Below are 23,559 nucleotides of genomic sequence, written 5' to 3'. Positions count from 1 at the left end.
AAGATTCGGATCAACATCATTTTTTCAAAAACCCAAACTCACCAAGTGTTTGTCAATCCTTTCATACCATGCACAAGGAGCTTGCTTAAGACCATATAATTCTTTCTTCAATTTGCATACATGGGACTCTTTCCCATGAATTACAAAACCTTTAGGTTGCTCAATGTAGATCTCTTCCTCAATTACACCATTGAGAAAAGTTGTCTTCACATCCATCTGATGTAACTTCCTCAATGGCAATGATGGTCATGATGGAAGTATAACGAGCAACAAGAGAAAATATTTCTTCATAGTCTATTCCTTCTTTCTAAGAGAAACCACGAGCCACAAATCTAGCCTTGTACTTATCAATGCTTCCATCAATTGCATATTTAATCTTGTATAGCCACTTGGAAGATACAACTGACTTTCCTTCAAGTCTAGGTACAATATCCCAAACATCATTCTTAATAATGGATTGATATTCTTCATCCATAAAATATTTCCATACTTACTGCGTTGAGGCTTCCTCAATACTGGAAGGTTCAATCTCAATAAGGTTACATATTAATGCAACATAGCTAGAGAATTTTTAAGGTCTTTTACTTTCTCTAAATATGCCTCTAGAAGCTACAAACTTTTTTGCCTCCTGTATAGTGTTCCTTGCCCAAAGAGGTCTCTTTCGATTCACAAAAATATCTCTAGGGCCATCAGTCGGATCCAAAGTTTTAGTTGGATCATCATCTGCTATAGGTTCAGTAGACTCCCTCTGAATCTTAGGAAAATGGTCAATGTCCATGTCTTCAGGAGTCTCATGATCTTCACCATCTATCTCCATGCATGAACCTTTAGATTTTTTGAATGCAACATCTTCCTCAAATGTAACATCTCTTCCCACTTCTATTTGCTTCTAACTAGGAATGTATATTCGGTAAGCTCTAGAGGTTTCACGGTAGCCCATAAATATTCCTCTCTTGGCAAAAGGTTCCAACTTGGTTCTTTTGTCTTTAGGTATATGAACATACACTGGACAACCAAAGATTCTCAAGTGATTGACATCAGGCTTAATCCTTGAAAAGACTTCTTCTAGAATCATATTCTGCAATATCCAATAAGGACATCTATTTTGAACATACACAGTTGTTCTAGAAGCTTCTGCCCAAAGAAAGGTTTGAAGGTCTTGATCATGGATCGTGACTTTTGCAGCTTCAACAATGGATTTGTTCTTTCTTTTTGCAACCCCATTTTTCTATGGGTTGTAAGGGACACAAAACTCCCTCTTGATCCCTGCCTCAATATAGAAATCACGAAAGCTACCAGATTCACCTCCATTATCAGAACTTAAAACTTTAAATTCTCTTTCTAGATAAGTTTTCTACGTGAGCCTTAAACTCTTTAAATCTACCTAGGCCTTCATCAAACTCTTTAAAACTCAAGAAATAAATCCAAGTCTTCCTAGAGTAGTCATCTATGTAAGTTATATAATAAAAAAATCCACTTAGGGATGCTATTGACATTGGACCACATAAATTAGAATGTACAAGATCTAAAATTTCTTTTGACCTACTTTCACTGCTATGAAATTGACTCTTAATATTTTTACCCATAGCACAACCTTTACAAGTACCATAATGCACATGACTAAGTTTAGGAATACCTTTAACCATCTTCTCCAATGATGGAAGAGCCCTGAAATGTAGATTCCCAAGTCTTCTATGCCATACTTCATTGGAACTGGAAGAGTCATGTAGAAGAGCTTGAACTGGATGAGTGGAAATCTTATACAAACTCTCATGTCGATTCCCGATTACACAAGCAGTCTTGATGGTGGAGTTATTTGGCAATGCAAGAACTCTCCCTTCTGAAAAACCTATTTGATAACCCTTATCCTCCTAGGCTGAAATAGACACAATATTTCTCTTGATTCTTGGCACAAATAAGACATCACTTAGATGAAGAGAAATTTCAAATTCTAGGTTGAGTGATATAGCACCAAATCCTTTCACTAAATAGCATGCATCATCTCCAATGATTACTTGGAGATTAGACTCCCTTTCCACCAAAGTTGAAAGATATTTTTGATAGCCTGTGATGTGTTGACAAGCTCCGCTATCAATTAGCCAATTGTCACTATCTGTGGGAACATTACTTGATAAGGAAGATATGAAGAGGAATCCATCAGAGTTGTCTTCTACTTGATTTTTAGTTGAGACTTCATTAATGTTCACCATTTGTTTCTTAGGCCTTGTCAAATAATCTCTTGCATAGTGACCAAACTTGTCACATCTAAAGCACTGAATGTGAGAGATAACTTTCTTCTTCTTCTTTGAATCAGATGCAGAATCTGATCTTTGATCTCTATTCTTCTTGAAGTTGCCCTTCTTCCAATTTCTTCCTTTCTTGGTAGATTGAGAGGCAAGAACATGAGTGTCTTCATTTTGAGAACCTTTGACAATTCCCCTAGCAACCAATCTAGATTCTTCTTGGATGCAATCCACATGAAGACAATCAAACTTAGGCAATTTGGATCTCCCACTTATACTTTGATTAAATAGCTCCCAGGAATGAGGAAGGTCATTCAATGCCAACATGACAAGGTCTTTATCAACCACTAGATCTCCAATAGCGCTTAGTTGATCCCTCACTTATGAGATCTTCATGAAGAATGTAATGATTGATTCTCCTTTCACCATCTTGACTTGATGAAGTTTTTTGCCTCAATGAAAAGGACCTACTTGTGTTGTTGATCTCATATAGGCCTTACAAGGTCTTGAACATGTCTCTTGCAGTTTTCATCTTGGAAATGAGAGGCACTAATTGATCCCTCATGAAGTCAATCAATATCTTTTTTCACTTTTATGGCATTCTTCTTGAATTGAAGTTTCTCCTCTTGATCTTCTGGCTCGGATAAGTCTTTTTCCTCCACAAACTGAAGAAGATCATTTTCTTCAAGTGCAATAAGCACTTCTAAGCTTCCACAAAGTGAATTTTGATGTGCCTTCAAGCCTATCCTCGACCTTAAGTCCATTCATGATGCAAGAGATTCCGGTGGTGTATGACCAATCCTGGATCACCCAAAAATATTTCTTTTTGTTTATTTTTCTTTTAATTTTTTTGCATTTTTGGATACCCATTTGGGTGAATAAGTGATTCCAACTTTAAGAAATGACGAGTTGTTTTTTCTAGCCAAATGCAAAAAATAGTAGGTTTTTATTTAAAGGCGGATGGAGCTCAAATTTGTGGGAAGCTTGAGAACAGAAAAATAAGCACATTGGCGAAACAATCAGACTAAAATCATTAACGGTTTGAAAGTTATTAAAGTTTTAGTTTCTCAAAAAACTGAAAAAAAATTCTTCCGAGTCAGATTTGCAACATTAAACAGTGTCGAATGGGCCCAAAAATGGCAAGGATCGACAAAGCTGATTCTTAGCATATTCTTTAGTCAGAGATATTTTTGATGCTTCAAAGGGTTCGTCAATCCGATTCCCGGATCAAAAGTTATGGCTACTGGAAGTTGGACAATTTTTTCAGAAAGTTTCAATTTTCTAATCTGGCTGCATTTTCATATTTCCGATTTCATGTTTTGGCATTTGTCCGCCAACTGGTAATTTCTATATTATAATTTCAGCTCCAAAACAAAATAAAGTCTATTTAAGACTCATATGTAGAAACTTGGAAGTTAGTTGTTGAATGTAAGTTTTTGGAGTTGAGTTTTTAGGAGTTAGTTTCTGGGTTGGAAATTATTTTGTAAGGGTTTTTAGAAAACTCTGTAAGGTGTGTATTGTAGCCTGTGAAGATTATTTCCTCTTATATGTAGTTGCATGTTTGCATGTTTGTAATCACATATTTGCAGATAATAAAATATAATCTTTGTGTATTTTATTGTAATTGTTGTGTTTTTCTATCTCTCGAGTTTTGCCCTCATCAAGTGGTATCAGAGTGATTTGTTCCTGAGAGTGTGAATAGATCGTCGAACATGAGGCAATTCATACCAAGACTTGTGACTATGGGCTCGTGTTCAAGATGCCTCCAAGAGTGATGCATGGTGGTAGAAATGCTTGTGCCAGAAATGCTAGTGGAAGAAATGCTTTGGCAAACGAGGGTTTGAGAGCCCTCCAAAGACAGATTGATGCACTGCAAGAAGAGCTGAGAAGAGGGTTTAATCTGAGGAGAGGAGAAAGTGATGATGAAGGAGAGGTTGAAGATACATCCTCAAGTGAGTAAAAAGAAGTGATAGATCATAATCAATCTTGATTGTTGAGGGCCATTTCTCAGATTGGGAAGAGGCCCAAAATTGAAGTTTTAAATTATTCTGGAAATCTGAACCCAGAAGAATATTTTGAGTATGAGGAGATAGAAGACCCAGATTGAGTCAAGTTTGCAAAAACAAAATAGAAGGGTCATGCAAATATCTAGTGGAAAGAGGTCCAACTACACATAAATCAGAGGGGAAATGGAAAGATCACTAGATGGGACTGGATGGTTGATAAGCTGAAGAAACAATTAATTTCTATGGACTATGAATTGGATCTATTGAAGAAACTGCAAGGGTTGAAGCAAGGAAGCAAGTTTGTGAAGGAATATACAAAGGGATTTTACAAGATAATTATTAGAACGGGCCATGCAAAGGCTGACAAGGAGAAGGTATCCCATTATCTGAATGGGTTAAGGTCGAGTATTCAAGAGGAGCTGAGTCTGGTTAGAATTACCAATATTGAAGAAGCATATCAGTTTGCTTTGAGAGTGGAGGAGAAACTGAATAAGAGATTTGAAGTTAAGAAAGATGGGAAAGTTCAAGGCAAAAGAGGAGGTTGAAGATCTTTTGGGGATCGAAATGAGGATAAGGAGAAAAAAGAAGATGTGGGTACCTACCGAAATCAGAATGGCGATAATTTATATCGCCCTCATGATCAAAATAATGGTGAACAGAGAGGAAGAGGAAGAGGAAGGCTTGGACAAGGATCTATAAGAGGTGGTTTCAAAGGAACATGTTTCTAGTGTGGTGAAGAAGGACATAGAGCCTTTGAATGTCCACAACGTGAAGGAAGGATAGGTAGAAGAAATGATGGCCATGCACGAGTCGTGCATACAAATGAGGAACCTTAGTCTAAACATTCAGATGATGCTGAAAGGGGGGATGCCCTAGTTATTAGGAGAACCCTAATATATGAGAAGAAAAAACCAGATCGGAGGTAGAGTTTATTTCGCATCAGATGCAAATGTAAGGATACATGTTGTGATGTGATTATTCATAATAGGAGTACTGATAATCCAGTGTCTAAAGAGATTGTTAAAAAGTTTAAGCTGAAGATGGAGAGACATCCACGTTTGTATCTAATATCCTGGTTGTAGAATGACCACAAAGTTCTGGTCAATGAGCAGTGTCTGGTAAAATTCAAGATCGATAGTTATCATGATCAAGTAATATGCGACATCATACCCATGGATGCATGTCACATGCTATTAGGGAGGCCATGGAAGTTCGATAGGTGTGTTTTACATGATGATTGTGCAAATACCTATACCATAACAAGGGACAAAGTTTGCCATAAGTTGAAGCCTCTGAAGGAGGTGGAAGAAAAGGTATGTAGTAATGCCAAAATGTGTTTTGTTGGTGGAAAATAATTTCTAGAAGTCCCAAAACATGAATGTATGTGTTATACTTTAAATCCTAGAGTGGATAGAGAAGATTGTAAAGAGGTTCCTGTAGAAGTTTTAGGTAACTTGTTGAATTAGTTTCAGAACATTGTGTTTGATAATGTGCCTGAAGGTTTACCAAGTGGAAGGTGTAACAAAGTTGCAGATGTCTTAAGTAGGAGGCAAACTTTTCTTATAGAGATGCAGTTTGAGGTGGTTGGGTTCAATGAACTCAAGAGATTGTATCCTAAGGATACTAATTTTGCAGAGGCTTGGAAAGCTTGTAAGGAGCATGTTACATTGGGCAAGATGAGATGGGAATATTTCGTAATCTAGGATGACATGTTGTTTAAGAGAAGTTAATTGTGTATTCTCAAAAGTTCAATGAGAGGGAACTTGATAAAGGAGAAGAACGGTGGAGGGATGACGAAGCATTTTGGTCAAGAGAAGACCATTGTCATCATTAGTGAGCATTATTATTGGCGTCAGTTATCACAAGATGTAAATAAATTTGTGCAAAGTTGCAGAGTGTGTCAGATGGCAACAGAATTAAGTCAGAATACAAGGTTGTATCAACCATTACTTGTACTAGAGAGGTCATGGGAGGTGAAGAAGCGCATCAATAAGATGAATTTGCAATATAAGGTAAAGGCATGTTAGAAAAAGGAGCTATAAGGAGTTCCGGATTGGAGAAGAAGTGATGGTCCACCTGAGAAAATAAAGGTTACCAATAGGGACATACAATAAGCTGAAGGTGAAGTAGTTTGGTCCTTGTAAGATTTTGAAGAAGCACGGTTCAAGGAGTGCATATGACGTAGAGTTGTCGGATGGAATTAATATTTCCCTTGTGTTCAACATTTTAGATTTAATAGAATTTTGTGAAAGTGGCATAAAGGAGAAGTCAATATTAGAGTAGTTCAAAATCCCATGCACCTTCTTCACAGGAGGAGGAGATTGAGGCAATTATGGATAGTCATGTAGGTAGGACTACTAGAAACAGGTCATATAAGCAGTATTTGGTGAAATGGAAGGGAATACCTCTTGAAGATTCTTCATGGCTATCCCAGACTGAGGTTGACCGTTTGGGTTTTCCTCAACCAGCTAAGACGTGATAGGGTCACTTCTCAATCTACCCCGGGTGTCTAATGCAGGAGCATCTAGTTGGTAGTGGTGTATGGGCAATCCTACATCACCCATAAATATTTCTTTTTGTTTAGTCTTTTTTTAGTGTTTTTGCATTTCTGGATACCCATTTGGGCGAATAAGTGATTCCAACTTTTAGAATAGACAAACTACTTTTTCTAGCCAAATGCCAAAAATAGCAGGTTTTTATTTAAAGGCAAATGGAACCCAAATTTTGCAGGAAGCTTGAGAATAGAAAAATAAGCACATTAGTGAAAGAAACAAATTAAAATCATCAACAGATTGAAAGTTATTAAAGTTTCAGCTTCCTGAAAAACTGAAAAAAATTTCTTCGGAGCTAGATTTGCGGTATTAAATAGTGTCAAATGGGCCCAAAAATGGCAAGGATTGGCAGAGATGATTCTTAGCATATTCTTCACTTGGAGATATTTTCGACACTTCAAACGATTCGTCAATCCGACTCCCCGAACAAAAGTTATGGTTGCCGGAAGTTGTACAATTTTTCAAAAAGTTTTAATTTTCGAATCTGGCTACATTTTCATATTTCCAATTTCATGTTTTGGCATTTGTCCGCCAATTGGTAATTTCTATATTGTAATTTTAGCTCCAAAACAAAATAAATTCTATTTAAGACTCATATGTAGAAACTTGGAAGTTAGTTGTTGAATGTGAGTTTTTGGGAGTTAGTTTCTAGGTTGGAAATTATTATGTAAGGGTTTTTAGAAAAAATCTATAAGTTGTGTATTGCAACCTATGAGGATTATTTCCTCTTATATGTAGTTGCATATTTTCATGTTTGTAATCACATATTTGTAGATAATAATAATAATAATATAATCTTTGTGTCTTTTATTGTAATTGTTGTGTTTTTCTGTCTCTCGGGTTTCGCCCTCATCAATTCACCATTTTCACTTGCAAGGAACTACTCCTTAGAATGAGAATAAATCACTACTTAAAAAAAAACTTGATCACGATCTACTTCATCGTGCCTCTGATACCACGTTGTTTTTAGATCAAATCAGTAGCAATTAAGACAAATCAACACAGTAAACAGATAATACCCCAAGATACCTTGGGAAAACCTTCCTCTTGAAGGTGAAAAACCCACAACAAAGAAATGTCTGATTATATTTATCAGAAATGAATAAGACTTTACAATATTGCTTCACTCCTTGAATCTATGAGAACAAGTTATTCACAATACACCATTGAATATGTAGACCGACCTACACTAGGGCATTCAAACTGTGCAATATGCTAATGCAATGATTCGATTTGTTGTAGGATGACTTTGTTATGCTGAAGGATGAGTTCACTCTTGTTGAGATCATTTTCTCTTCCTTAAGTATGAATTCGCTTGACTAAATGTATTCATTGAATATATTTCCTCTACTTGATGTGATTGTAATTGATTCATTGGTTGTGAGTGGAGATTCGATCTCCTTTAAATACAATGAAAGTGACCCTTCACCATGGGTTGACAATCTTCTAAACAACACGTTTCAAGACATAGAGGTGGCGGACTTCCAAGCCGGCCATTCACATGATAAATATAAATCATAATTATAAAAGCAAATCAGTTCAACTATGATTAATACATCGGTGCATATAAGTGTCTATAACTCAGACCTATAATTGTCTAAGGTCAGTGGGCCAATTAGACAATTACTGACCTTAGACAATTATATTAGCCATGTCATCCATAGAAGGAATCCGACCATAGCTATAAACATCAACAATAAATAGATGGTGACAAAAATCCAATTCTAACAATTGTGAATTAATAAGTACTTAATAAGAAGAATGACTCTCTATATTACTTGCATTAATTTAGTTAACTAATAATGTTTGAGAATTTTAAAATTTATAAAGAAAATATATAATTTAATTCAAATAAAATTTCTACTTATTAATTCATAAAAAAGAACTAATTAATAATTCTATTTATCCATTTCAAATACAAACAATACAAAATAAAATTATGTTATAGAAGGCATTCATAAAATCAATTAAAAAACAATTAATTGATTTATAAAATGTAAATAATTTAAATTAATATTTATATTAGAAATATTGTCTATATAAATGTTCATGAAATGGCATGAAGGAGCAAAGAAGTGTGAAAGAAGGTTGCAAATCATAATAGAGCAGGGAAAAACAATTATGGTGTAAACCTGTTTAGGGATTGATAGCAAAGATAAGTCATTTGGAGAGAGAAGCTTCCAAAAGTGGAGAGGTGGCAAAGGATCCCATCGTCATTGATGTTTATGCTTCAATAGATAGGGATGTGGAGACATTGAGTTGCTCTACCATAATTGGGAAGATCATTAGTAAGGTTAGAACACAACAAATTAAGAGCTAGGCAAGGGAGACTTGAAAGGGAGCTTCAGTTGTTAATTACCTTCCAAAGCGATTCTTTATTATGGAGTTCACAAACGAAAGTGGCAAAAATAGATTTTCGAAGAAAGCCCTGTGGAAGTTCAGGAATGATCATGTCTTTGTCCATAAAAGGAGCCCAAACTTTAATCCTGGAATTTTGGAACCGGTGAACAAGTCGATGTGTATTCATGTTAGAACATAATGTTATTAGGGATCACATCCTTATAATATTTATATATAATATTCTAATATAAGGTTATATAATCTTATATATTATATGCTTCATAAGCATATCCCATTTGAAATAATTATAATCTAATAACTATTAGATTATTAATTATTTATGAGTGGGGGCTATTGAAAAGGTGTGACTAGTGAAACCACCCTTCCTCCTATATTTAAGGAGGTTCTCTCTCATTTGGGAGTTGTGAGAATTTGGAGCTTTATGGTGAGTTGTAGCACTATGCATATGAGGTATTATTGGCCATGTGGAAGTATTGGAGGAGTGTCCCCAGGTTCGCGTCTATTTTATGATAGACTATATTTATAAGTGTTTTAATAAAATGATGCTTAATGGGGTTTTTTACCCGAAAGGGTTTTCCCCATGTATATCTTGTGTAATGTGTACATTTATGCATGTATGATTCTCATTTCATTTATTTTATGATCTTGTTTATAATGATTAGTAACCTAAGATCCTAATTTCTAACATGGTATCAGAGCAAGTTAGGCTATACTAATCATTTTTACAAGTTATACTAGAAGACATATAAAACTTGATGGAAAAATTATTTATGCTAAATCAACACACTTGCAAGGCCATTTGTGCTATATATTTAGTGTGCCTTCTCTATTAATTTAAAATCCATTTATCAAGGTCAAGTAAGGAAATTCTAACTATTCCTTTTTATAAATGTGATATTTTCAATAATATTTCATTTTTTTTAGCATTGGATTGTGAGGGTCAAATATTTGATTATTAAGTGAAGTATAAAATATGTAGTTTTAATAACATCAAATTTCATAATCTTATTAACTCAAAATTAGTACACTATAAGAGAAGTACATAGTCACAAAACCCTTTTTTAGTGCCAATTGTATAGAAAGTTGTGCTTTAGTTACTAGATCAAGTCCTTTAGAAAGTTGGATGTTGATTCTCTTTAGAGAGATATGTGAGATTAGCAATTATAAAAAAAAAGCTTGATATAAAGCTTAAAAACTTGAGGTGTTTAACCTTAAAATTGAATTCATGAACTCTTTAATTAAATTTGACGTCTTTATAAAAGTCAAAAACTTGTTTTTCAACTTATCAAAGGAAAATAAAATTCATAGCTCTTGAACATGACATTTCAATCAAACACCATTTGACATTTCAATCAAACATCGTTTTACTTGTAATTTTATCATAATTGATAAAATATAATGACATTTTCTTTTATGAAATAATATGAAAAATACATTATAATAATCAATCAACATTTTAATTTATCCATATATTTAAGTTTGTTAAGTATAAACTTAATCAAACCATTATTTAAATAGGAGTTGTTAAATTAAATCTTCAAATAAATTGAATCACTTATTGAATCCTTCATCTATGTCGATTTTCCTATCTTCATGTAATTCTTCATACAAGTTTGTGTCCTTATATTACTCAAGGAAATAACACTTATCCTTATAAAAGTCAAAAAAGGGCTTTCTTTGCAACCGACTGAAGGTAAATGAGTCGCAACCTTTACTAATTCATTTTTTTCAGGTGGCTATCTTCCCAACCGACATCTCCTTTCTCACACTCCCTATATAGGGAAATCAAATTCATTTATTTTGTACCTATCTAGCTATCATCACAACCCATGAGATAAAATCTATTTGAGGAATTCTTTCAAACAATTCGCTTACCTTCTGCATGACATTGAAAAATAAGGATTTGACATTTGCACTAATGAAGCATTTCCATAAATATATTTTGTTCAAACCATGCAATTAGATCTCATTGAAGAATTATGCCAGACACTTCAATTGCCCTGCAAATTAAAACCTCTATTTATATCAGTCGACTTCCACTAATTAATGCTTGCCTCTATCGAAGTCTCATGTCCGAGAAACACCCAGACCATGCTCACGATGTCCTCCTTCAAGCTACCATTTTCTCGAAGGCTATTATTGTTTATGGTGAATGATTATCTCCTACAGTTTTATGATAATCCTAGAAGCACCAAGTAACACACAAATATACTGGGTAGGAAACTTTATTTATTTGTCAATCTGCATGACTATGGATTTGCACTTTTTTTATAGTACAATGTGTAGTGTTAAAAAAAATTATTGCATAGATATTCTTATCCATGCACACTTTTTTCACATTTTGTGCTCATCCATGCTCTGTCGCTCAAGAATCTTATTGATCCACCAATAAATAACATTAAAAATTTCTACATTTTGGGTGCTAATAACCTTTATTAAGTCATTGTTCATCTTGTTTCAAGACAAACACATTCCTTTCAGATCAGATGGTAACACTATCTATATAAAAAAATCAAAGTTATGGAAAAATTGTTGCCTATGGAACTACAAACAAAGTCAAAATCATTCAATGATTTATGCCTCGACCATGTCGTGATCAAGAAAAAATCATGTTAAGATGGCAAGGTATGTCTCATTTTGAATCCTTCCCCAATCGTATGCCTCTCTAACGTGACCATATTGCTATTTTAATATTTTGAATACATCACCACTGTTGAAGCAATAGAAATGATACCTAAGACGAGGGAGCTAAAGACAACCAACCCATCCATAAACAACCAAAAATTAGATCATTACCTTCCTAAAATATTAGATAAGATCAATTTATTGGTTGAGTAATATCTAGTTTAAAATGTGTATTAGACCTTTGGCTGGCAAGGGATCATTTTTCTATAACAGTTTTTTGGAGAAGCACGAGGACAAGGGTGACAATAATGACCACAATGGCCATGTGGCAATGTATAGCATGGATGGGTAATATTGAGATCATTCTTGCACTCTCACGATGTCAAAATAATTTCTCATCTTTGATAGTTGGTCATGTACCTCCTTAATGAGAAATGACAATATTTTTCATTTCAAAATTTTATAATTTTTTTTTATAGTTTTTAACTTCATGTTCAATAAAATATTGGTCTACACTCCTAATCATGATATATGAACATGTGAGGTTACTTGATAATTTTAATTGGAGCATGATCTTAGATAGAACCTACAAGAGAATGTTTACAATATGGATTATATAAACATAGTTGGTAATAAACTTAAGTTCCAACTTCATGTTATTAAATATAATTATAAATTATTTTCAAGGAACTAGTATTCTTGTGTGTGCAAGCCTTAAGAAGCATCTATTTCTATATATTAAATATGAAATTCTTGCAACATGTGGGTAAAAAGGCACTTTAATCACATTGATTTTGCCCTATGAATCTAGAGAAAATTGCACTATTGATGACTATCACATACCTAATAAGGCAAGGCTTATGGCCAATATATGGGAAATAAGAAGAGGCTCAATTGCATGAGAAAGTCTCTTAATCTTACAACTTAAAAATCCATGAAATATTCTTCAAAAGGAAAAAGTTAAGACTTAAGCTTGCCCCCATTTTACTATTGGAGTGTGAAAGTTTCTCAAAATTTGTAACCACATTAAATAAAAAGATAACACAATATCTCATTTATTGTTAATTGACTATAATATTAAACATGATAAGGGGTAAAATATTTACCTATATTTCACTTTTTTTTTATAATATCATGTATTGAAAAAATCCTCGAATACTTCTTGAGTTTAATGGACCTTATTATAATGGGTGGCTATCACCCTTATAAACTATTTGGGGAGCAAACCTAGAAAGGATATCTCACCCGTTGCCTAATTTTTTTATGGATCATTACTATATGTAGTAGTATGTCTATTTTTTAAACAAGACAACTAATTATTCATGCTTATTCTCATGAAAATATATGTTGATCTCCTTGCTACGAATTATTGGACTATATTTTACATTTATGAGGAATATTATATGATCTTTGGTAAATGACAAAAAAATAATATTATGTTCTTTCTTAGCACCAAAAATGAAGTTGATTACTATGTTACTAACTATATTGTTTCTTCTATGGCGAGGTTATGCCTTCAAAACATATGGTGCAAGTGCTATTACATGGATGGTGCAATACTTTAATAAGAATACTATCTTCTTTGTGTCTTTGAATTAAATGAGCAAAATATGAATGTAGCTCTTGAACAATCAATATGGCCTTGAAGATTTATGGAAGAGTTCCATTCGAATACATATGAAAGTACCATATTACTTGAAGTTACTTTACTCCTTCTAGAGAATATCATTTCTTAAGATCAAAATGAACATTGAAGATCATGGGTACCTCACTCAACTGAAATCATTCTATAATAAAGGCACCTTGAAGATCATGGGCACCTCACTCAAGTGAAATCATTCTATAATAAAGACACTTTGAAATCCTCTATGCAGTGATTGGCTTTAGGTGATGCCATTAAGGGGGGGTGTACATGAGACCACCTAGTGGCTAAATCCTAGATGTAAGACCTAATAGGCATAAGACCTTTAGGAATTATATGCTCCAAATTCAAATAATGATTGGCCTTAGGTGATGTCATTGAGGGGGAGTGTGCATGTCAATGACACCACCTAGTGGCTAAATCCTAGTTTTAAATCCTATGGGTAGGCATATGTCCTAATAGGTATGAAATAAGACCTATATAGGCATTAGTAAGTCCTTTAAGCTTGTAGATAGGCATATGTAAGTCCTTTTTTTGTTTTAAATACTGCAGGTAGGTATTAATAAGTCCTATAGGCACATTTGTGCTTAAGTCCTACGAGCATATTTTAAATTCTTCTCCTTGTAAATCTTCCACTTTTGAAAGAATTGTATTGTGCTACAGACACTATGTAATGAACCTGGGGAGAGGCTAATTTGAGGAGACCGCGTCTCCAATATAATTTTTTAAGATCTCATAGCATCATTTTTAAGACATTGGGATTATAAATTATGACAAGATTACTTTCATGTAGTCCGGAATGCATGATCTTCATGTTGGCATATATTTGTGTCCATATTTATCATTGTCAAAGAAGACCTACATTACTGGGGTACTTTACTTTTTTCTGTTATAGAAATTGACATGTGATCCCCTATTAACATTAAGGGGGAGTGTTATAACATAATGTTATTAGGGATCATATCCTTATAATATTTATATATAATGTTCTAATATAAGGTTATAAAATCTTATATATTATATGCTTTATAAGCATATCCCATTTGAAATAATTATAATCTAATAATACTGTTAGATTATTAATTATTTATGAGTGGGGGCTAGCTATTGAAAATGTGTGACTAGTGAAGCCACCCTTCCTCCTATATTTAAGGAGGTTCTCTCTCATTTGGGAGTTGTGATAATTTGGAGCTTTATGGTGAGTTGTATCACTATGCATATGAGGTATTATTGACCATGTAGAAGTATTGAATTTGGAGTTTTATATTTGTAAGTGTTTTAATAAAATGATGCTTTATGGGGTTTTTTACCCGAAAGGGTTTTCCCCATGTATATTTTGTGCAATGTGTACATTTATGCATGTATGATTCTTATTTCATTTATTTTATGATCTTGTTTATAATGATTAGTATCCTAAGATCCTAATTTCTAACAATTCATCTTTACAATCTTCCTTCCAAATATTGGTCTAGGGATTGTCTACAACAAATCATAGATAACCTGGGGAATGCCCTTGATTTGGACATGGGGGCTGGTGATTCAGTCCTTTTCACTAATATCCACCTTATTGTAGTCAATAAGATTCTCTCCAACATTTGCTTGCACACTTGAATGGGGGAGTGGATGTAAGAAGTGGAGACTGAGGATTAATTTTTTGTTTCTTAAGGTGTCCAGATAGAGATTATTGTAAAGATGATGATAAGAACACCAAAAATGAAGTGACAAGCCAAACAAAAAGGTAATGGTCGTGGTCCTTCCAATTCACTCGGTCATTTTCATGCCCAGCTTTGGGGGAGAATTTGGCAATTGTTCCCGTTCCTCTAGTTGGGATTGGGGGCATGTCAAGGGATCTTTGAATCTATCTTTGGGAATAGTTATGGGCCTCAATTCTTCATCTCTAAAGTTAGTGTTTTCAATTCAAATATTGGGGTTGAGAATTTGAAGGGTGATGGTAAGGGGTACTCCAATGGTTTCAAGATGGTAGGTGTGGATGTGAGCTCTCAAGAAGGCTTGGTGAGGGCTTATCCCTCAATTCTGAAAGAATGGGGTGATCATGAGGTTGAGATAAAACATTTCCTTAAGCCCCTTTGATAAGATAGAGGAGAAAGTAGGTAATATGTCTTTGGACGATCTCCTTTCATGAAATAGTATTTTTCTAGCTCGAGCTTTGAAGATGATTTGTGGTTAAAAGAAGACTTAGATGAGCAAGATGAGGTTGGGATTTTGGATGCTCACAACATAAGCCAATCAATGGCCAAAACCCTCAACATTTGGAGGGAAGACAAAAGTCAAAGGGGAGTAAAACCAATAGATAAAAAAAGAGCAATTTTGCAATCGAAGGGGGTTTTCCCAGTATTAAGAAATATATGCTTCAACCAAAGGGAGGAATGCCCTCCTTTGGAGGAAAATGAAGATTTCCTTTGGAATGTTAGAGGCTTAAACACTCCAAACTATTGAATATTATTGAGAAGTTTGTTGGAATGATGTGTTGTCATTGATGTCAACATATTCTGCTATGTGTTCCAGTGTTGCAGTTGAATTAGATGAGTTGGTCTGGCCAGTGTGTTGTAGATGAGTTGTTGCAAATTGAAAGGGTTTTAAGATAAGTATCTCTAGTTGACTCAATGGAATTTTCAGAGGTCTGCATGGTTATTTGATCGAGCTATGAGATCCAGTATTGAGGTTGGTTTTTTAGTTGTTTGTGTTATTTAGTATTTTGGATTTTGCTTTGCATTGCTCCAAAATTACAATATCTTATTTTGTGTATTTGGCAGTGTTTGGGATGCTCATATGTGTCCTCAATTTAAATGGTTCATGATTTGGAGATCCGCAAGTGAATCTTTCAGTTTGACGGTCAATATAGTTGATGTTATTGAGGTTCGGTATAATGATGATGGAGATTCTAGTATGTGGTGATGTTGTGGTTGTTGCTATGGTAATTTATGATGCTTGTGGATGTTTCTAGATAGTGTTCTATCCATGTTAATGGTCCGCATTGATCGTTGTGCTTTTTGTGGATGATTTCTTTGATATGTTTGTGTTATGTGGTGTTCTTGTTCTAACAGATGATTGTAGCATGTTGCGGATGTTCGAGGCATAATTTTTTATGGTGTTGCATGTTTGAGCTATTGGTTTAGGTCCATACTATGTCTTAGCTGACATTGTTTTGGTCCACATGTATTATTGTAGCGTGTATGGTTATTGTTTTGTAATTTGTGATGAGTGTTGAGTCGGCCTTGAAATATAGGTTGATGGTTTTTATAAATATATGTAATAGTCATGTGAGAAATGTATTTGCATGTGCGAATAATGATTTGATCTTTCAATAGAAGAGGAGAAGTGCAAAGAAGTGTGAAAGAGATTTGATGGAACAAATTACACTCTCTAGAAGAACCGGATGGAATGTCACTTGAGATGCATCGGTGAAGACTATTGGAAGATTACTAAGAATGTGTATAATGTGCCTCTGAATGGTCCTACTACTCTAGATGAGATAAAGGAAGTTGAATTCAATATTAGAGCTAACGAAACATTGTTGAGTGCCTTGTCTGATTCTGAGATGACTAATGCGATGGATATGCAAACTGCTCTTGAGATTTGGAAGAAGCTAGAGACTTTGTATGAAGGTGACAACCATGTGAAAGTTTCTAAGTTGTAAGGCTTAAAGGGAGAGTATGAGATGTTGAAGATGGGCGAAGATGAGAACATTACCTCCTTTATGCAGAAAGTGAATGAGCTTGTGTTGAATATCAAATGTGTCGATGGAGTGTTGGAAGAATCTGAGATGTAGCTAAAGTGTTGAGATCCTTGCCTCCTGCTTACAAGCACAAGGTTGTTGCAATTGAGGAAATTCAGACTATGACAGATGTGACTAGAGGCATGTTGATTGGAAATCTTGTTGCCTTTGAGTTGAGCGAATTTGGTGAAGTCCTTCCTAAGTGAGAATCTACATTTAAAGCTACTATTTTTGGGAAGCAAAAATATGATCCGGGAGAAATTTCTACAAGGGTGTCTAGATATGAGAAGAAGATGAGAGAGCTTGAAGAAGAAAGAGAGCTTGAAGAGCTTGAAGCCTTGATTGCCAAAAGATTGCCTAAAGGAGCTAGTAAGTATGAAGGAAAGTTGCCTCTTAAATGTTTTTCACACAATAAGATAGGACATTTTCCCTCAAGGTGTCTGAAAAGAGTTCCTAAGAAGCCACTAAAGCCATATAAGCCTAAATATTAGAAGAAGTGTTATTTTGCTGATAATGAAGGTGTGACAGATGATGAATTTGATAAAGGAAATTTAGGAGATGAATGGGTGTTCATTGCTATCAAGGAAGATGGCCTGGTGACTGTTGATTCTACTAGCTACATTAATCAGGAGAAAGCTTTGGCAACTAAAGTTGAAGAGAAAGATGAATGGATTATTGACAATGGTTCCTCTCATCATATGACAAGTGATAAGAGTAAGTTTGTGAGTATGGAAAATTATGATGGTGGTGTAGTAAGATTTGGTGATGATAAAGCTAGTATAATCCATGGTAGAGGTTCTATTTCTCTTGATGGTAAACATAACACTGATGATGTTTTGTATGTTGAAGGTCTAAAGCATAATCTTTTGAGTGTTGGATAGATGGTTGACAAGGGTTATGATTTGCAATTCAAGAATGACAAATGTAAGATCTTAGTAGCTCCAAAATTGAGATTGCAAAAAGTATAAAGACTAAAGGTAATATCTTTCACTTGAATGCTAGTGGTAAAAGTTGTTTGATTGCTCAGATTGATGAAAGTTGATTATGGCATAGAAGGATGTGTCATGTGAATTTTGATTGCATGGTTAAGATAAGTTCTACTCAAGCAGTGAGAGATCTTCCTAAGTTGGTAAAGCCTACTAATCCGGTATTGAAGGAATGTCAATTAGGGAAGCAGACAAGAGTTACTTTTAAAAGTAAACAATATACTTCTAATGGAATATTGGATCTTGTGCATACTGATTTGTATGGTCCTTCTAGAGTGATAAGCTTGTAGGGTGATAAATATTTCATGATGTGGATTATTTTCTTATGGATTAATTTGTTGATTGAAGTTGTTAGATTGTTTCTTGCTTATGCTGCTTACAAAGATTTCAAAGTGTATCAGATGGATGCCAAGTCAACCTTTCTTAATGGAGAGTTGGAAGAGGAAGTTTATATTGAGCAACCAGATGGATTTCAGTTGATAGATCAAAAACATATGGTTTGCAGGTTGAAGAAAGCACTATATGGATTGAAACAAGCCCCACGAGCTTGGTATGCTAGATTGGATAAGTATTTGATGAAGCTTAAATTCAATAAAGGTACTATTGATAATAATTTGTACTTCAAGATTGATAATGATAACATCTTGATTGTTGAAGTTTTTGTTTATGACATTATTTTTGGTGGAGATGATGGTTTGTGCAAGAAGTTTGCTGATGACATGCAAAATGAGTTTGAGATGTCTATGATTGGTGAGATGAAATTATTTTGGGGATTGCAAATTACTCAGATGGATAAAGACATTTTTATATCACAATCTAAGTATGTGAAGGAATTGTTGAATAAGTTTGGTTTAGATGATGCAAAGTCAGTTGGTACACCTATGGTGACTGGATGTAAGTTGACTATGGATGATAATTCTTCAAAAGTAAATCAGACTAGATACAAATCTATGATTGGTGGAAGGTTGTATTTGACTCAGAATAGACCAAATATTATGAATGTTGTTTGTCTTATTGCTAGATTTCAAGTTGATCCTAAGGAATCTCATGTTGTTGCTGTGAAGAGAATATTTAGATATTTGAAAGGGATAGTTGATTTTGGTTTTTGGTATACTAAAGATGATGATTTTACTTTGAGTGCTTTTACTGATGCTGATTGGGCAGGTGATGTTGATGACAAAAAGAGTACTAGTGGTGGTGCATTTTTCTTAGGTAAGAGATTGGTTTCTTGGATGAGTAAGAAGCATAATGCTATTTATTTATCTACTACAAAAGTTGAATAGATTGTTGCTGCTAGCAATTGTACTCAAGTGGTATGGATGAAGCAGGTGTTGAAGGATATAAGAGTTATTTTTTATGAGCCTACTGCTATATATTGTGATAATTCAAGTGCTATCAATATTTCTAAGATTCCAGTTCTCCATTCAAAGACCAAGCATATATCAATAAAGTTTCATTTTTTGAGAGAGAAGGTGAATGAGAAAGAAGTCAGATTGGAGTATGTATCTACAAAGGAACAGATTGCAAATATCTTCACAAAGTCTTTGCCTAAAGATATTTTTGAGTATCTCAGAGAGAAGCTAGGGGTGATTTCCCCTCCTGATGAGAACTAAGATGTATTGAGTCATATCAGTTCGGTGGACTTCACAAAGATATATTGTGATCTGAATTGATGAGTGGTGGTTGCTACTCAAGGGGACTAGTCAGTGTTGTGGTTCAATTTTTCTGATTTGGTTGTTTGTCAAAGGGAGATATATTATTTGGTAAGGGAGAGAAAATCATGATTTGCATATGTGCCTTTTGCATTGATGTCAAAGGGGGAGAGGAGCATGTGAAAATTTGCCATATCATGTGCATGATCTCAGGGGGAGATTGTTAGTTGTTGAATCCTTTCTTTGCATTGATTATTTTTCACATTCATATGTTGCCATCAATGCCAAAGGGAGAGATTGTTGGATATTGTTGAGAAGTTTGTTGGAATGATGTGTTGTCATTGATGTCAACATATTCTTTTGTGTGTTACAATGTTATAGTCAGATTAGATGAGTTGGTCTGGCCTGTATGTTGCAGATGAGTTGTTGCAGATTAAAGGGTTTTGAGATAAGTATCTCTAGTTGATTCAACGAAAGTTTCAAAGGTCTACATGGTGATTTGATCAGTTATGAGATCTGGTATTGAGGTTGGTTTTTTAGTTGTTTGTGTTATTCAATGTTCTGGATTTTGCTCTGCATTGCTCCAAAATTGTAATATCTTGTTTTGTGAATTTGGCAGAGTGTTTGGGACATTCGTATGTGTCCTCAATTTAGATGGTTCATGATTTGGAGATTTGTAAGTGAATCTTTTAGTTTGACAGTTAGTATAGTTGATGTTGTTGAGGTTCGGTATAATGATGATGGAGATTCTAGTATGTGGTGATGTTGTAGTTGTTGCTATGATAATTCACGATGCTTGTGGATGTTTCTAGATCATGTTCTATCCATTTTGATGATCCGCATTGATCGTTGTGCTCCTTGTGGATGATTTCTCTAGTATGTTCGTGTTATGCAGTGTTCTTGGCCAATCAGATGATTGTAGCGTGTTGCAGATGTTCGAGGCATAATTCTTGAGTATGGGATTGTGTGAATCAACGTGAAGTGGATATAAATGATGCATAAGTAGATTTGGTGTAGTAGAAGTGTGAAAGATAGTTTGTGAAGAGCTTTGAGACAATGATTGATGTCAGTTGTGTTTACCATGATGTTGGTCACTTGACATAGTGGTTCAAGGACAAATTCATGGTCAAGAGATCTTGTTCATTTTAATTCATTGTTCCTTTGCACCTATCGAAAGAAGGCGTGTTCTTGTTGGTAGTTTGTGTAGCCCTTTGTATCTTTCCCTCATGGGGGCTTCACTTAGTGAACCTAGGTTATATCACCTGCGTTCATGGCATACTAAAAAATCCCCCTATTTTCAAAAAATATTGCCCTAAACTCTTTTTTTGCCACCCCCTCCCAATACACAACCTAAATTAAAAGCCCCCCTATTTGCACAAAATATTGTATTTTTCATAACCGGAATTAAAGCCCTCCCTATTTTTACTGATGGGCAATATATTACACCCTCATTTTTGGGATACAAACCCCCCCAACATGAACGCACGTGATATGATATTGCCTATTTAGCGAAGCCCCCATGCTTGCCCTATGGTTGTGCACCTTAGTCTTTCAGGTCCTTTTAGGGGTAATGGGCTCCTTGGCCTTGAGTCTAATAATTGTAATAAATTATTCATATTGTGAGTGTGATTCTCATCGTGGTTTTTCCCTATTTAGGGTTTTCCACGTAAATATGGTGTTCATGTGATTGTTGTGCTTCCATGTTTAATAATTATAATAATAAGTTAATTGTGGCTTGAAGGTTAATTGATTAGAAGTAAAGTATTTTGAGGTTCGAACTGACTAACCCTCCCCTCTCAATCTTGTGGTCAGTTCAAACACATCTCACTTGGAAAAGAAATGTTGATGCATCCCATACTATATTGTGTGTCTCGTCCTTTTCCCAATCCGTTGCTATCTTTGACAATAATCAAGCACCATGTTGGTCCTTCCAACTGATTACTTGAATCTCTCTAAATTTTTTACAAAACAAATTAAAATGAATAAAATCTTAAGATGGTGGATACTTTTAATTTTATTATACTTTGTTGTTAAATTAGTATATATAATAAGTTTATTAGTATACATGATAATACATGTATATGTTTTTATATGTTTTATGTTTCTTTATTATTAAATACTTTTTAATATTAAATGTTTTTGCATATTAAGGTAGCTAGAAGTATTTGCTAGTTAATAAGTATATAATAGGCAATTTATACAAATAATTAATACAATATATACAGTATTTATTAATTAGCACAAGGTTAGCGATTAATTTGTATTTTCTTTGTCTCTTTTCATTTATTTTCTTAATTTACCATTTTGTTCAACATTGTATCATCCCTTTACTTAGAACCATGCATTACCTCTCCCCTCTTCACTCTTTTTAAGTGTTCTTGGTCTACAACCAATCATTTTATGTTCTCTTTAACTCTCTATTATCTTGATGATGGATCATAGAGTGTGATCCAAAATAGTGATTTAAAAACTTACACATAGTCTAAACTAGAAACAACGATGATCAAAACTATGGACTATGAAATATCCAATATCATTAATTTGAGTCAATCTCACTTCATCATCCACCATGTAGTCCACTACACTTACTCCCACTAACTCCTTAAAATGAGTAGCCACGAGCTTGAGGTCCTAACAGATGACGAGAGCTTGATAATTAATCCATGCTTCCTCCAGAACTTTACCTCATCTCACTCCTAAACTCTCCATCTCAAATTTTTCTTCACTTAATCTTTGCATATATGTACAAGAAGTTCCAAACCCCTTAACCCTTGGGGACCAACTTCATAGCAAACAAGTCTTTTACCAATCTCCCTACCAAATACTTATATTTTGAAGAACTTGACTCCTAAACCCATCCTTCTCCACAACAGAGGAGTTTCATCCCAAGAGCTTTATTCACTTGTTTGCACTCTCTCGCTAGCAGACACCTTCAACCATTTAACATGATTATACTAATTCTAATCTCCTATACCACACTAAAGGAACATTTTGTTTAAATTCACAATAGCCTTAGACACTTTATTAGGAATGTGAAAAATTGGTAAAAGTGATTCTCCAGCAAGAGAAAGAGAATAAAGCTTGTTCTATAATCAACTCCAATCATTTAACAAGATTATACTTTTTCTAATCTCCTATACCACACTAAAGGAACATTTTGTATATGTTCGCAATAGCCTTAGCCACTTTATTAGAAATGTGAGAGTTGAACCTTAGACCTATATGGAAGAACCCAAAGCCTTAGCACAACCTTACCAACCATTCAAACTAGGGGTAACCCCATTTAAAATGTCATTTTTATTACTTAAGAATTATTTTATTTAGTGAAGTGTTATTTTATTTTATTTATGTTGAATATATTCTAATTTTTATATATGATAAGTTTGAAACTATTTTAATCTTTAAAAATAATTTTATAATAAATTTTAATTTTAAAATAAATAAATATCTAATTGAATTTTTTTATTTTTTTAATAAAATATCAAATAAAATATCAATCAACCTAGTAAAATAATTATTAACTAAAACTTAAAATTTATATACCAAATATGGATAGATAGTAACTAAATAATTTTTTTTCTTTCAAAGCTATAACAACTAATAACAATTAATAGCACATGGGCGGTTATTAATCATTTCCCTATGTTTCTCAAAAACTGAGCCTCCTTAATACCGAGGCCCTACCTTACATATGCATGCATATATTTAGAGGCAAATACCACAATATTTAAAGGTTTAAGAAAGTTCATCGTGCGT

The sequence above is a fragment of the Cryptomeria japonica genome, chromosome 2 (genome assembly GCF_030272615.1).
Source record: "Cryptomeria japonica chromosome 2, Sugi_1.0, whole genome shotgun sequence".
NCBI lineage: Eukaryota > Viridiplantae > Streptophyta > Pinopsida > Cupressales > Cupressaceae > Cryptomeria > Cryptomeria japonica.
Note: the sequence above shows the minus strand (reverse complement) of the source record.